Source organism: Vanellus vanellus (genome assembly GCF_965231255.1).
Source record: "Vanellus vanellus genome assembly, chromosome: 3".
Lineage (NCBI taxonomy): Eukaryota > Metazoa > Chordata > Aves > Charadriiformes > Charadriidae > Vanellus > Vanellus vanellus.
In genome coordinates this window covers 89,236,849-89,253,116 of record NC_138907.1, presented here as the reverse complement: position 1 = coordinate 89,253,116, position 16,268 = coordinate 89,236,849, and the positions used below count along the sequence as shown (strand labels likewise).

General features: G+C 40.8%; 1 long non-coding RNA gene across 1 annotated transcript; it reads right to left on the bottom strand.

Moving 5' to 3' along the window:
- Positions 1 to 8,399: 8,399 nt before the first annotated feature.
- LOC309669547 lies at positions 8,400 to 15,891 on the bottom strand. Its single transcript, XR_014268919.1, has 6 exons — positions 15,872 to 15,891; positions 13,935 to 13,990; positions 13,012 to 13,081; positions 12,340 to 12,422; positions 11,080 to 11,283; positions 8,400 to 9,888 (listed from the first exon to the last, which is right to left on the bottom strand). It is a non-coding gene; the product is annotated as an uncharacterized lncRNA (long non-coding RNA).
- Positions 15,892 to 16,268: the final 377 nt, after the last annotated feature.

Genomic DNA, 16,268 nt, shown 5'->3' with positions numbered 1-16,268 from the left:
GCAATAACTTAGTTCTTTAGGAAAGCAAAGTTTTAATTTTACCTAGCAACTGGGCTCTAAAAAAAATTGCTATTCTGTGGGGACATATGAAGAACATCTTGTTTTCTGAAGGCAGATTGAAAACATACTTAGAAGTCTCTCTTTGATCCTGTAAAAAAAATATAGGGTTAGTTTTTCTTTTAAAAAGTTTAGATCTTAAAGGTAGCAGCCAATAAGAACAATTAACAGGGAAGTTTCATTTTGAAAACTTAAATCTATTGGGGTCAATTAAGAAAAATCTTTTATCAGTTTATGACTAGTTAAATCAATGTCTGATAAACCTGTGAACTTGTTTATTGATGCCACTTTCAAATCAACCAAAACACTTCTAGTAGGTCTTGAGTTCTCCAACTAGAGCTATGTACCAATGGATAGCAACATCTGGAGGCTTGTGTAAAGCACTAAAAAGTCAATGGAACTGTGTGAGAATACACATTTTTACTGCCAATGCATCAGTTCTCAGTTCCAGCAGGATCCATTTAGATATCTGAGCACATCCATTAAAAAAAAAAAAATAGTTAAAATCACTGATTACAGTTAACTGCAGGAGTTTCTAAATTCTTTCACACCCTTCCAGTTCAGATAATTTTAGATTTTACTGTCACATTCACAGCAATAGCTTATGCCTCTCCCAAGAAAAAATACAAAAAAATTCTTACTCAAGATATCTTCTCATGTATAGTAAAAGGTAAGAGTTTGTAATTCAGTGCCAACACTTATTTTTAACCCCTTTAAACTTCCATTAAAAGATAGGTCCATTAGTAAATTTGATACATAAAATTTTCAAGGGAGGTGATTCTATGTCTCTACTCCGCTCTGGTGAGACCCCACCTGGAGTACTGCATCCAGCTCTGGAGACCCCAACATAAGGACATGGACCTGTTGGAGCAGGTCCAGAGGAGGGCCACAAAAGTGATCAGAGGGCTGGAGCACCTCTCCTGTGAGGACAGGCTTAGAGTTGGGGTGGTTCATCCTGGAGAAGAGAAGGCTCCAGGGAGACCTTATTGTCACCTTTTAGTACTTAAAGGGAGCCTACAGGAAAGATGGGGACAAACTTTTTAGCAGGCCCTGTTGCAGCAGGACAAGTAATAATGGCTTTAAACTAAGAGGGAAGATTTAGACTGGATAGAAGAAAATTTTTGACAATAGGGGTGGTGAGACACTGGCACAGGTTGCCCAGAGAGGTGGTAGATGCCCTATCCTGGAAACATTCAAGGTCAGGTTGGAGGTGGCTCTGAGCAACCTGACCTAGTTGAAGATGTCCCTGCTCATTGCAGGGGGGTTGGACTAGATGACCTTTAAAGGTCCCTTCCAACCCAAACTATTCTGATTCTCTGAAAACTGTTAACCAGTTTCAGATCAACAGATACAGAACTGCTGTGGCCAAAAGACAAGGTTTCTGTGTAAGAAACACACAGAAGACTCTTTCTTTAGGCTGAAAGCATTATGAACGCCTCCGGTCTAAGCACACAACAGAAAAAAATTAGAACCAGAATTGAGGGGTACTAAGGTAGAATTTTTGTAAGCTATGCGCATTTGATGCGAATACCTCTCAAAAATGAACATGAGACATTTCCAGCTTAGCAGTTCACCCACCTTCTACAGCTCATCAGCTGAGGTAACACAGATGGGTTCTTCCACCCTCATGCTGATGGTAATAGTGCTGATAACACATTAGCATTTCCTCTCAGGCCCTTTCTGACTCCTCAATTGCTAGTCAGATTTCTTAGCAAGCAATCAGTCCATGCTCCCCAGCAAAGAATACTTAAAGTTCATATTAAGGTGAAATCCCAGTAAAAGGGGAGTGTTTCGGCCAGCCACAGAAAGCAAACATCTCATGGCTAACTGCCCATATTTATCTTAATCACCAAATTTCTGAGAGGTAGGATTAGACTGCATATGAAATAAAGACAGCCCAGGATTTTTTTTTTTTTAAACTCTTAATCACACCTTTATTAGAAACTCAGAATGTTTGCTTTCATGGCCTGATCCCAATTCAGCTGATACTTCTTTTTGCTGCTGCTATAGAAAAGGCCTTCATCTTCACAGAAGTTCACTTCTGCCTTTTTCATGAGTCTGAGGTGCCTGTTTCCTAACCAGCCTTCATAATAGCCAAGGAGAGAAGAGTCTGTTTCTGCAGAATTGGGATCTTTGTGAACAAGAAAAATGGTTATGGTTCTTCTGAGAATGCTACACAAAAATACAGTTGATTTTTAGCCCTGTTATATTATTTGTGAGTAGGAAAGAGCTTTACTTAAAATACTACTCACCTTCCATTTTTTTCCAACTCCTATTTTTATTGCCTGGGACTTTCCAGTACGTAGAGCCCAGTATCAACACAGAAACAGGGAAAGAAATATTTCCCTTCCACACCTGAAGCCCAGCTAGCTATCGTTCCTGATAGATTTGCTAATCAGTGATTCTTATTTGCAGGCTCTGTCCCTGATTTCTGAAGAGCAAATCACAGCTGTCAAATCACAATTACAGGAACTGGTCTTGTTTTTACAACTCAACAGGTGTTCGGATTATTATATCCTTGAGTCCCAGGCAGAGAAAAATTTCCCGGAGACCTTTTTTCTTCCCTTCACTGCAGTTTCATACGCTATTGCTCTTATGGTCCTTCCGGGATTAATACTGAATGGATACGTAGTAGTCTTATGTAATTTTGTATTTTGGCCTAACTTTTCTGGAGGTGGCAATACAGGACTAGTACAGAGGAGGAGGAATACGATCTTTAGGAGATCAGGACAGAGCTGAGGACTACATAACAGTTTTGGACAGCAAGGTCCCAACCTTGGCCCAGGTTAAGGAAGCTTATGCTGGGAGATAGCCCAAGCTTCCATAGATGATCTGGTCTAGCCATAGAAATTATAGTTTCAGGAAAGACCAAATACGCATACCCCTTTTGTCAATTCAAAAGCATTTTCCTAGATGAAAATCAAAAATACTTTACATTTTCCTGCTCACACTTCAGTGGGGAAAATCACAACTAGAAAACCCAAACTAGCTTTTAGGGAAAAGCAGAAGATACAACCAAGAGGCAAAACACCTCCAGGAGTGCTGCCTCAGAATAACAGAGTACCTCTTCTCGGTATAGCGTTTTCTTCTCTTACAGGCAGGTGAGGATACAACAGATACAACACAATGTCATTACAGACAGCCATCCTGGTCACTGTCAAGTTTCTTCAAACCAGAAGTGACTTTTTCCTTTTAAAGTTAGTGCAGTCAGGTAACAGCCATCATAAAGGCAATGGTCCATGCACCACAGCTCACTAATGACTTATTGCTCACAAGACCCTCTGCATAACCATGATAGAGGAACTTAGAACTTGAAATTCAAAAAGGCCAAAGTATGACATTACCCACAGTATGTCACAGCCTCAGAACTGCTGTCCTGAGGCCAGAGACCAGGAGCACTACAGGGAGTCTCATTTCCAAGTGTAGGAAGTCAGGCTAGTGTCACTGCAGAAAGACATAGTAGTGTGGATTTAGAGCACAAAAATCTTTATTCTCAACAACTTCTCCTTTTTGATTCCTTCGGTGGAAGATCTTCCATTTACTATTTGGCTTTTTAGTCCTCCAATATTCTAAGACTCAATTTGCACTTAAAAAGTCTAATATCCAGATACTCTGATTGCTAGTCTCGCATGCAAAGGCTACCCTTTCCTTACGGGACTATCTCCTCTCCCCGTGGTAGGTCATAGGGACCATAGACTGCCACACTCAGACAACCCTAAGAGGTTTTAAGAAACATACCTTCAGCAATTATGGGAGAATACCTTAAAGGATGATTCTCCTCCTGCCATCTTATCCAGCAGTAGCACTGGTGGTCTTCAGTTCTTCAGAATTTCAGATCCTCACAAGAACAAGTGAGGTCTCCTTCTAAATCAGTGGAACTCCTGGCAAGCCATCTTTCTTCATATTTGTAAGCTAAAAGCTTTGGGCCTTCCCAAATCCAGCATGACTCATAATGGGGCTGCATTTGTCTACAAAATGTATCTAGCAGTTGCTACTTCAGTTCAGTCTTACTCTTCTAATTAAAAACCTATGAACTACATGAAACTCCCAGCAGAGAGTATTCATACTATTTCCAGTCTTTGTATCAGTTAAAAAAGGGCAAAACCCACAGCCAAACACCTTGCATTCAACCCTGCCAAAGGGGTCATGATAAAAAGATCCCTTTACATAGAAAAAGGGTTTTCAGCAGCCTTACAGCTTGCATATCAAATTAACAGAAACTGGTAACAACTTTTCATTTGCAACACAACTTGTCAAGTTCAAGTACACGTAAATGAAGACACACCAATTCTGGCAACTGTAAGAGTACTTCTTTAAAAACCCAGACACTGTTCCTGCCCCATGAAGTTTTTTTCGGGGGAATATTCTCAGCACTGTGATACCTTTTATTATAAAATACTATTTTAAGATGTTCTGAAGGTAACTCCTGTTCCTGCTGTTAAACTTATGTGGTTTACAATCTGTAAAACAGGAAGAGGTGGGAGCATCAATTCCCACAAGCCAAAACTCTTTTTTGTTTACAATAGCAAATATGTAACTTAATAAATTTTTCGGAACCAGAAGCATAATCCAACATTTTCAGAAAATGTTTATTCTAAGACACACTGGGGAATGAATGAGCATACTCTGAACTTGTGAAGTCCAAATGACATTAGGAACTGCCACTCACCAAGTTTCAATATTGCGCTTTTCTGATGGGAGTGCAAGAAATTAGTAAGCTAAGACAGTGAAGCAATTTGCTTTCACTTCTGTGGCAGAAAATGACCTAACTGCTAGACAGAGCTAACGCACCTAGAGAGTTTAAGTCTCAACTGCTTCTTTCAGGGCTCTATAGTATCTGCAACACCCCTCATTTTGACTGAAAAAAAACCCCAACAATTAAGGGTAGGGCAAATTATTTCCTATTTGTCAAGGTAACATGAAGTACAGTAATTTAATGGTAGCTGTATATTCCTCCTCTTCAATGACCTTAAGATGATTTAAAAATACCTTTACTTTTCAATGAACTTACCAGTTTCAAAATAAGGTCGAAGCATTTATTTTATTTCAGTCCATTCATCTCTTTCCAGCTTCTTTCCACATATATAAAATAATGAATGAACTTTATTTTAGGACCGATTTTAATCATTCCTCACCTGCAACCAGAAAACTAGTACTGTCATTGCTGGAACAATGTTCCTTCAGTTGAGAACTCCAATCACAGGGGGGAAAAAACAGTGGTTAAGTGGTCTGGTGAGAAGCCTGAAGTATATGAAGCACAGCTCAGGGGGTACGGAAGGTAAGGGCACACAGCAATACTTCAAATTTTCACCTCCAATATAGCTCAATTAAACAGTAAAGTTGGCATCAAGGCCTTAACTGGACTCCACTACCACTGTTTTCATTAATGCGAGAGTTGAAAGTGACATCTGCTTCAAAGAGGAAAAAAAAGCTTTCACTTCAGCTCCCTCCTAAGCCCCGTCACCCTTGCCGCAGTTACTAACATGCGCACTGCTTCATATATTTTAACATTCATGTTTCACATCTTTTTAAATGAAGATAGGTCATAATTGCCAAGTAGTATTCAAATACAAATGAAAATCTCAGGAAATTCCCAAGCAAACTGCTGGAAAGACTCTCTATACTTCTCCTGTTCCTTATACTGGTCATCCTCAGACAGAATACTGAGTGAGGCAGACTTTGTCCCACTCAATACAGCCATTCTTCTGAGCATCAAACGCCACTTTGTCCTCCGGAGCCTGCAGGAAGTTTGAGACAATGGCAGAGAAGTACTGTCTTCATAGCCCCGATAACTCAACTGGACTATCAACTAAAAAGCCACATGATGCTTGAAAGAAAATGGAATTCATCATTTTAATTTTACTTTTCCAGTTTATATCCTTCAAGGGAAACAGACAAGGGCAGACAAGCAAAAATGCATGCAATACCAGTTCTAACAAAAAAGTACAGAGAACGTAAATCACTGGACACATTTACATAGCGTATGAAGGCCTCCATCTATACTCTACTCACCTGAAATTACCATTTATCTGTTAAACTCATTCATTGTCCAGATTATATCTTCTCTGAACTGTGGGAGTGTGCAGAAAAACTGCTGACCCAAAGTCAGGGTTAAATACTCTCCAACATAGAGAATACCTCTCCTCGGGCAAAGTCTGACACTTTGCTCGCTCCGCCGTGTCCATAGACTGCCTTAAGGAGTCCCTCTCCGCAACTGTTATTTAACTTTAATGCCCTTTTTAAACGGAGAATTTCATATCCAAGCTTTTTATGGCAAGTTTATACAACTAAGAACCTGCCCGCCCCAGAAGGCAGCAGCCTCGCTGAAGCTGGCACCCAACGTGACCGCAGCTGAGGCAGCATGCTCCTCTGCAGGCCGGCAGCCCGACAGTATGGCTTACGCTGAATTTTCTATTCACCATGATCTGTTACTTCAGGCTTCACACCAGCAAATGCACTCACACAGCAGTGGGGGTGCTGTGGCGAGATAACCACTGCTAGCTTGGTTTCGCTCACTTGCAATTCTGTTTATAGATCTACAGCCTCCACCGGCAAGACAAGTTCTTCAGCAACAGACAAAACCTCCCACCTTAACAGGGACCTCATTTAACCATAGCAAAGCACTTAGGCAGAGCTACTCTGCTATTTTTGTTGTGGTTACAAGGTACTCCTCTTGCTTGTAAGCCCACCACTCGTTTAAATCAAAAAAAGCCTCTGCTTTTTTTTCCCCAGTTACTAAGACCGATACATGGCAGTATTCCAGAACAAAGTTTGTCTAACCATTGATTCCTTGGACCACAGCCCAACAGCCATGCGACACTTCAAAGTTAAACACTAATGACAGTTAGTGCAAGATTTCACCAGACTATTTAAAAAACAAAAAACCAAAGTGCTTTCATGCTGTTTACTGCACAATCTTAAGTCAAAGATTTAAATCTAGCAAGATATTTTGTAAGACTGAAGTTTAGTGAACTACTTTTGCACAGAGAAATCTCATGCCATGTTCTAAACGTCACACTAACTCTTCACAACTACTTATCTCAATCACTTGTAAAAAAAAAAAAAAAAAACACACCACCACCTTACCAGACTCAAAAAACATCCCAGAACTAAATCCACAACTTATTTGCAAACACATTATCTCCCTCCCCCCAAGCAAAAAAGCCATTACAAGTATTTTTCTTTCCATCTTAAGTACTACTAATACACATTTTTCTTTGGTTACCCATCTTCTGCAGCCCTAAAGCACAGCAGCATTCCTACAGAATGGTTCGCAGCCAATAGCACCTTATCACTGGCCATGTCTACTTTTTTTTTTTATGCCAAGTGAGGGGTTCATCTTTTTCCATGATTAAGCACTGCTCCTGGAGACATGCCTCCACCACCAGATATGCAAGATAACATGAGTCTCCGGCATCCTTTATCTAACACTGTCAATCCTACATCAGAAACCATCCCCAAATAAAGTTTTAGAATGTCCAGAACAAGATTGATGCAAAGTACTTTGGGTATCTAAAGTGCCTCCCACAATACTGAAACTTTATCTCTAGTCTTTTATTTGATCCCAGAAATCATAAGAGCAATTGTCACCAATTTTACTGGATATACACATAGCAGTGCCTCCTCAAAGGCTTCTATATTAGCGTCAGCCCAAAGGATAAAAAAAGATGGTACCTTTACACTCCAAAACATAATCTGACCTTGTAATGCAAGTCATATTCATGGAATCACGGAGTTTCAGAGTTGGAAGGGACCTCTAGAGATCATCTAGTCCAACTCCCCTGCCAAAGCAGGATTGCCTAGAGCACATTACTCAGGACTGCAACCAGGTGGGTCTTGAAAATCTCCAGAGAAGGGGACTCCACAACCTCCCTGGGCAGCCTGTTCCAGTGCTCTGTCACCCTCACCATAAAGTTTTTCCTGTGTATTCAGATCCTTTAAGAGTATCTAACAAGGTACTTACCAAATATTGCTGCTGCATTACCCATTTCTCTGGTCTTCAACATTTTTTCCTCTAGAAGAAACTAACCTAGCTAGGACCAGCAACTTTTTGACTTACCATTCAAGTAGCCCCACTAAATGCTGTCAAGAGACTTCTCATAGAACTGCAGTGGGCAAAAGACCGAGGCTGGTCCCTTCCCACTTCTAAAGCACATAATCACAAAGAGAGTTTACACTGTCCAGGAGTCACTTGAGCACAATGTAGGATACGACGTGCCAGTACGTGCTGTAACCAGGCAGTGCCACAAGGCCACAATGCCTTTGTAGCTCTTGCAAAGTACAAGCTGTCAAGGAACATGGGGGTAAGACTACAGACCTCATGTGCAACAGCTAGGTTTTTCACATCCTCATCTTTATTCAAGACAGGGCATGTACAATACATGGTACATGGAAATACCTACCCTTGGCAGCAACATTTGTTAACAGAAATAATAAATCCTGTTGAAAGCAATGAAGGGAAAGCTCTTCTGTAGTAAATTTCTGCAGATTCTGACATATTCAATAAACTGATTTTATACAGTAGCTTGCTGAAAAGGAGCAGCCCTTAGCCAAAGTAGCTGGTTACTGCTACTACTTTCTAACAATGACCTAAGCACAGGACATAGGACAAGCTCAGTGCATAGCCCAATGCACTCCTGGAGTTCAGTCAGGTCCTTGGTGTATATTTTAGTGGTCAGATGGATACATATTTTTGACATTCCTAATGCTTCAGCTGCTGCTACTGGTAGTGTTTTTTTGCACTTCATGATACTGCTTAGACAGAATATTGGGGACTCAGTAACTGTAGCTCTATCAATTCTTAGGTATCATGCTGTTCTCCCGTTTCTTCCTTTATAAACCATTCCTGACAATTAAGTTTGAGAGTCATGTTTTAAGGCAAATTGCATCTTATGTACATGATTATTTGTCTTTAAAATCCAATTTACTTGGTGACCAATTTATGATCCCTTACGCCTCTGTGGAAGAGTACCAATTTGCTACATACAGCAAATATGCCGTTACCGTGACGCAGCACGGTTAGTTTTGAAGCAACTGCTCAAAGCTGCTCAAAGCACAAGTCCTGTGCACGTACTCCCTTCTCCCACTACTGACCTGTTTTCCCCACACAGCAAGCAGGTAACACCAGTGTATTCCTCAAAGGGCAGTTCCACTGCTGTGGTTTTTCACAGTAAAGCGGCAGTCCACAAAACACCAATTCCTCTCCCCCTCACTAGATACAGATGGCAATGCAAGCTTTAGACCTCAGCTTTTCCGTAACCACAGCTTTCCTCACAACACACAAATTTCTGTCTTACAAGCATTTCACATTTATGCTTCTGTACCACCATCACCTCATCTACTTCCTTCTATCTCCTGGTTGACATCACCCTCAAAAAGCATACTCACTGGTTTGAATTTCTGTACCTATTTTGCTTTCTCCCTGTCTTTACAGGGCCTACCTTTGAGTTCCACTGCTTTCAGTTATTACAGATCTTCAACATGTCAGTATACACTTATGATATTTTAAAAGGGCAAATACTGTCAGGGTTTTTTCCATGTATTGAAGCTCAACATTCACTTCCCTAATATTGCTGCTATCCTTCCTACAGAAGGCAGCTCAGTGTTTCTGTAAAAGCGCTATTTTAAATATGCGGAGACAGTGATTTTGGTTCACATGCAGTTTCTGAAAACAGTATCCACTACACAAAATTGCAGCAGCTGTTTCAGCAGGCTTTTAAAAACATGGCATCCCACTCCAAGCCACAAAAACTCTTCAGGCGTTACACTTCCTTCCGGTTACAGAACATCCACATTTGTCAGGCAGCACTGACCAAGTGTTCCAACTTATCACTGGAAAAAGGGAACAAGGTCTCAGTAAAATGGTTCATTTGAGGGAAATTTCAATTTCCAAGTAAACACACATACACTTTGTATAGATTAAGGTGTTACCATTTCTGTAAAAAAAAACTTAGACCCCAGCATAGACATCATAATACTTTTCATAAAATTAAAATAAATTATTTTAGTCTTGTCTCAGATTCCGGATCCGTATTAGGTTTTTCAGCAAGGAATTCAGTTTCGGGATAGGATCATCACAGACAAAACAAAAGCAATACAGAAAACGTAAATTTAAAGGAAACATACTATTTTTCTATAGGGTTTCTGATTGCAATAGAAAAATTAAAAATTCTCTGGCCCTTTAACATATTTCAATGATAATGTACACTTATTTAAAACTTTGCATGTAGGTTTGAAAGCTAATCAAGGTTAGGCACAGCTATCAGCACTGCCTACCTATTGTGCCTTGGGGAACAAGTGTTCCTTAATTCCAACTACGTACAAAATTAATTACTATACCAACTTACCATATCGATTGATCAATTACTATACTAAGTATATCAACAACTGTCATAATACAAAAAAATTCCTGAACCATAAGCACAGTTACTTTAGCTTTAAAATAAGAAAATGTTTAGAAGCTTTTCAATTACATACCTGAATAAGCTAATAACATTTGTTCCTACATTTTTGACCATTTTCCTGTCCAAAAAGAGAGGTCAAGGGTAATTCCCCCTCTCCTATCACAATCAAGTAGTTCATTTCTGAAAAATTAGCCAATACCTGGATCTCAGCTTCCAACAAAACAAAAATTCCAGAAGCTAAAAATCCACCAACAAGCAAGTAAAAAAAAAAAAAAAAATGCATCCAGACCACATTCTTCTACCTATGACTCTCCTGCAAGCAACAGGAAAATTGAGACTACATCTGATCCAGGACCAAAAGTTCAAAAAAAGGCCAAGATAGATGATTGTTTCACCCCGTTTTCCATAATGCAGATACACATAAAACGCACTGCACTTCAAATACACCATTTGTAATACAACAGATTACATGTCACCTCCTGCTTATAAATGGGGTTGTCAATAATGCAGTTTTTAAATAAAATTTTTAAATAAAAATTATCATTACTTATTTAAACCAGTTTTGCTGGGTTTCAAGGCATGTACAGACTATGAAGCATATTATCTTCACACACTTCACCTGTTCTGGTGTTGGAGTAGTCTGAACTTAGTTGTCAAATTCACATGTGTTTTTCATCAAGTAATCAATCAGGTTTGGGATAGGTTCTTCACTGATCAGACATACCAATGGTTTTAAAAGCTTGATGGTGGCAGTAATGCTTAAGTTAATTGTAACATTTATTGGAATTCGTATCTTCAATTGAGAAGCAGCCTTCACACATCTCTGCAAAGACATAAAATGCACTGGTTAGTTACACTAACAAGGCTTGCTACTTCCAACTTCTCTAGATCAGAGATGTAAGTCACTCCACTTCCCACTTGTAATATTGCCTGTCTAAACAATACAGCATTTTACAGTTAGCCCTGCTGCACCAGAAGTTTCAGTCACACATTTGAACTCCGCATACTGGGACAAAGCCTGTTCTTCACAAGAAACTCCTAGTAGTTAGCAAGGTATTTAAAGGTAACTTTTCTTAATAATGAGTGGAATAATACTCCTGATGCACAGTAAGTGTTCACAAGCATGCTTTTTGCCTGCTGCAAATTGCTAATGTTATACTAGTCCTTCTGAATTAGTTTAGCTCTGTAGCTGAAACAGCTTGAAGAGAATTAGAATTCATTACAATTCACCACCAAATTCCACCTTTAATCATTAACATTACTTTTCCTAAATGCTAATATCTGAGCAAGCCCTAAGTTAACAGTCCTGAAAGGGTCAAAGCACAAACATCATCACTAGCTTTCAAACACCAGCAATACCTCCTTACCAGGGCCCTTTAATACCTGGCTAATGTTTGCTTTTTAACCACTGTTAAGATAGGACACCTCAAGCTATAGGAGTCTAACACTTCCCCCTCTCTGCTCCTTGAAGATACTACCTGTTGCAACAGCACATATCCATGTACCCGTGAACAGGAGGCAAGTTTAAATAATGCACCAACATCCTTACAACCTGGAGCATGGTGGCATCTAGCTTGCAGATGGGGACAGCAATAAAAGTAACACCAACTGGGATAATGACTGAAAGATTATGTGACTTTTGAAAGAATTAAAGTGGTTTTATCTCAGTAGCCAGATCCGTATGAAGTTTTTCATCAACATATCAGGTTTGGCAGTTTCATCATGATTCACCACTTAATTATCAGACACTGCAAACTGTAACACAGTTCATGCATTCACATAATCCACAAAATAAGCTTTATGTCTTTCATATGCAGATGTACTGAAAAGGGAATATATTAGAATTAACAAAAAAATTCAGCTGCTTAATAAGTATTACCTCTATCTGTTGTACTACAGTTGCCAGGAAATCTTTCATCAGGACACCCGACATTTCCATTATTAGAAACTGTTCATGCCATTCTGGAAATTTGAGTAAAATAATCAATTACAACATGTTCATACATAATATAGCAAAACCCATTTGGAACAAGAACTCTTGTGGACCCCCACCTTCCTCCCAACCACTGGTTGTAAGCATTTGAGTCAAATTAAATTGAATACAGATCCTGAAAGTATTTCTTAGCATTTCCAAAAGGTGTATTAAATACACTCTTTAAAAAAATGAATAAACATTTTTATTAAAATTTGAATTATGTTTGCCTGTTTATATTAACAACTCTCTAGATGTCCCCTTTCTTTTCTTCACCTAAACGCTTTCTTATACTAATCTCCTGATAAAGTGCAAATTCACAATTAAAAGCTATCTTGATGTAATCCTTGTCTGACGTAGTATGAACATTTCAGATAGGCATATTTTACCAGCTCCTCCGAGAGAGACCCAAAAAAGCTATTCATGAACTCCCCAGCCTACATAGTTCTAGACCATGTCAAACATGTCTGAAATAACAATACCTCAATTTTAAATCTAATGACACACCTACTAATTTGATATGTATATTTTGCTAATGCATTTATATTCATTTGTCCCCACTGATCATTCAAAACATACATAGCTTTCAGGAAAATCCGCTTGTGTGTACCAAGTATTCTTCTACTTCTGATGGTGCTTTCATGAAGGGCTAAAATTGAAATAAAAAAAATTGTCTTTTAAAGTAGAAAATGTCTCTTGCTGTGGTCTAGCATCATCTCTCATGTTAGAATGACAGAAACAATCACCAAGCAGCAAAAAATTCACTTTTTCATGCAACAATTCATTATCAGTCTAGAACAGTCTTCTATACCTGACAAATCAAAATTTAGTATGCACTAGAAAAAAAAAAAAGGTACCCTGAATTGGTTCTGGACCCTTTTGCAACCATTACAATGTCTGAAGAACCAAGACATTCAAGCTTCTATTTTTTTGAAAAAAAAAAAAAAAATTATATAAGCAGCCATGCATTTATTCACATAACAATACTACTGTCTGTCCATAGTTTGCAGTATCATTACCTCAATAATTACATTCAAATGTGGTCATGTATGTGGATTCACTCAAATACATGCCCAAGACCAGACAGCTAACTCGCACCACCTCCAAAACCAGTACAATTTAGCACAAGTTAATGAAGTGATTTATCATGTGGGTCTTCGTGCTTATTTAAACGCCACAGCAAGAGAAATGAAACTAAGAACACTCTGACCTAAGGGCTGACCTTAAATCAGTGAAGAGCACACAAAAAAAAATCATCAAATAATTACTCAGCAGTTTGAAGGCTACTGTGAAAATACAATATACTGTAACTGTTTTTTCTTTTTGTCCCACTCGGTAGCCATACAAAGATGACAACCCTATGGCACTTAAGACATTCCATACTTTTCACAGACAAAAACATAGAAAGCAAATAAGAAATGGAAGCATTTATTATCTTGATCCACAAAAGAAATATAGTGTTATTTCTAGAGCAACAAAATTAAGAAATCCAGACCCATTACCTTATTACTTCTGTACAATGTACTGGACACCACCGAAAAATTCCTCTCCATCATACCTAAAAACAAACAGTAAACAAACTTAACACTTGAAATCAGCAGATTCTTACTACCAGGCCCCTAAGTCACACACATTATGAGACAGTAATCAAACAATTTCTCAAGTCTCAGAAGCAATAATATGCTAAGTACATAGGTCTTAAGTTTGCAGTAGACCTTTTAAAAAGCAGCAAGAAATGCAGTCAGTTTTAACAAAGGAGTTATGAGTTACATCCACTTGAAATATCATATTAAAAGCACTGCAGAAATAAATGCAGGTAGCCGCTATTAAACTTCAGTCCAAAGGACTTTTAATGAAAATTCATCATCTCAAGGTTTCAGTTCTTAAAGTACAAGCACCGATTTCAATTGGTTTAGAGAATTCAATTTTAATCACACAGCAAGTATTTAAATCTACCAACTCAACCAAACACATGACAAGGTTTCGTCATATACAATACTTCAAAAATGCACATTCCAATAATAACGTTTCTCACTCTACACTACGTAGATCAAATAAATGTAGCAACCCATTAAAGGTAACTTATTGAACATGTTTTGTTTCAGATCACAGAAACAATTGAAGCTACGGAGAATCTCGAGTTAAGCGTGCATATTACACCCAATAACCAAAGGTTACTAATGGATTGTAATTCAAAAATTTTACTGTCCAGTTATCCAACACGTGACTCAGACTATCATTAGACAAGCTAATTCAACACCGAATGAATGCACCTAACACCTAACAACTTCCTACATGAATGAAAACCATCTCCTAATCTTTGCTTGCAGATAAGAACCTAGAATCCTAGCTATATTTAGTTACTGTATTGCCCGTTCTTCCAGAAGTACTACAGCTCAATGACTTTAGCATTGCAAGACAGGACAAAAGGCACCTTACGACTACAGGATGTTTGGGGGGACGACTGTTTCGTTTGTTTCTTTGTTTTTCAAATAAGTCGTATTTTGCTGTCTCATTGTCTAGCAAAAAAAAAACCACTAATAGCTAAAGCGTTAAAGGAACCTCATGATCCACATTAAAAACGCATGCAAAGATTGTGGTGGTTTTCTCTTAGCGCTGTATGTGGATTTTACAGTAACTGTATTATTAAAAGTCTTCTGTTGTAGGACGATGCCGATGGCTGAGCCCTAGGAAACACTTGCAGGCGACACGAACACACACACCAACCCTACATCAAGTGAACAAGGCGACTCCGCCTTATTCAAGGAGCCCAAACCTCTCATCATCTTTATCGTGATGTTTAGACCGACTTCATTCTTCACTATTAGCCAGCACCTGAAGTACCAATTCAAACGACAACTGAGTGAGAAATTGAAGGCCGCATCGCCCTGGGGCCGCTCCTAGCCCCATCTGGCACCACCGGCGGGCAGCATTCCTTCACCAGCCCCCGAAGGTACCCGACACAGCTCCCCCCCGCCTTCCCCGCCGCTGGCCGGACCGGCCAGCGATCAAAATGGCGCAAGGCCCTCAGCGCCCCGCCGGCCGCCGCCCACACCAGGGCAAAATGGTACCCCGCCGCTCACGCGACCGCCGCCGCCCATCCCAGCGTGCACCGCGCCACGGGACACCGCTTCCGGCAGGGAACCGGCCCCACCGAGGTAGGCGGCCTGCCGGACACGTAGCCCGCCCTGCCGTCCCCTCGCTGCAGCGGGACGCCGTACACCGCGGCTGCGGCCCCGCGGCCGGCTGGCGCCTGGCAGTGCCCACACCGCTCCGCCCGCGGCTCCGACGCGGGCGCCTCAACACTCCAGCTTCAAGCGCTACGCGAGCGGTGCCGCGGTGGTCGAGCCTCCCGAACGGCTAAGCACAAACGTGAAACCTGTGTGCACCTCCAGCCCCGCTCGGAGAGCTGCCCCAGCCGCAGCCCCAGCACCCTTACCAGCCCCTACGGCAGCTCCGCAGGAAAAGAGGGATCTATAGGGGCGCTCGCCAGCTTTATATGTACGCTGCAGGGTGGGAACGAGGCTGGCCCCACCCCTTTCCCCGCGAGTCGAGGGGCGGGAACCCCGAGAACCTTGCGCGGGGTTGTGCTTTTCCATCCGGCGCGCGAGCGAGTGAGCGGGGAGGCCGTTGGCCCCACCTCGTGCCCACTCCCGGTAGTCCTTGGCCGGACTGTTAACGTGTTCCCCGCTGATCCCGCGGAGGGCGGGGAACGGCGCTCGGGGGGGGCCCGGGCGGCGCGTCTTCCCCCCGGCATCCAGAGGGCCCTGCCCGGCGCCGCACCAACGGAGCGGCGGTCGCTGAAGGCGGCCCAGGGCGGGAGGCGGCAGGCGGCA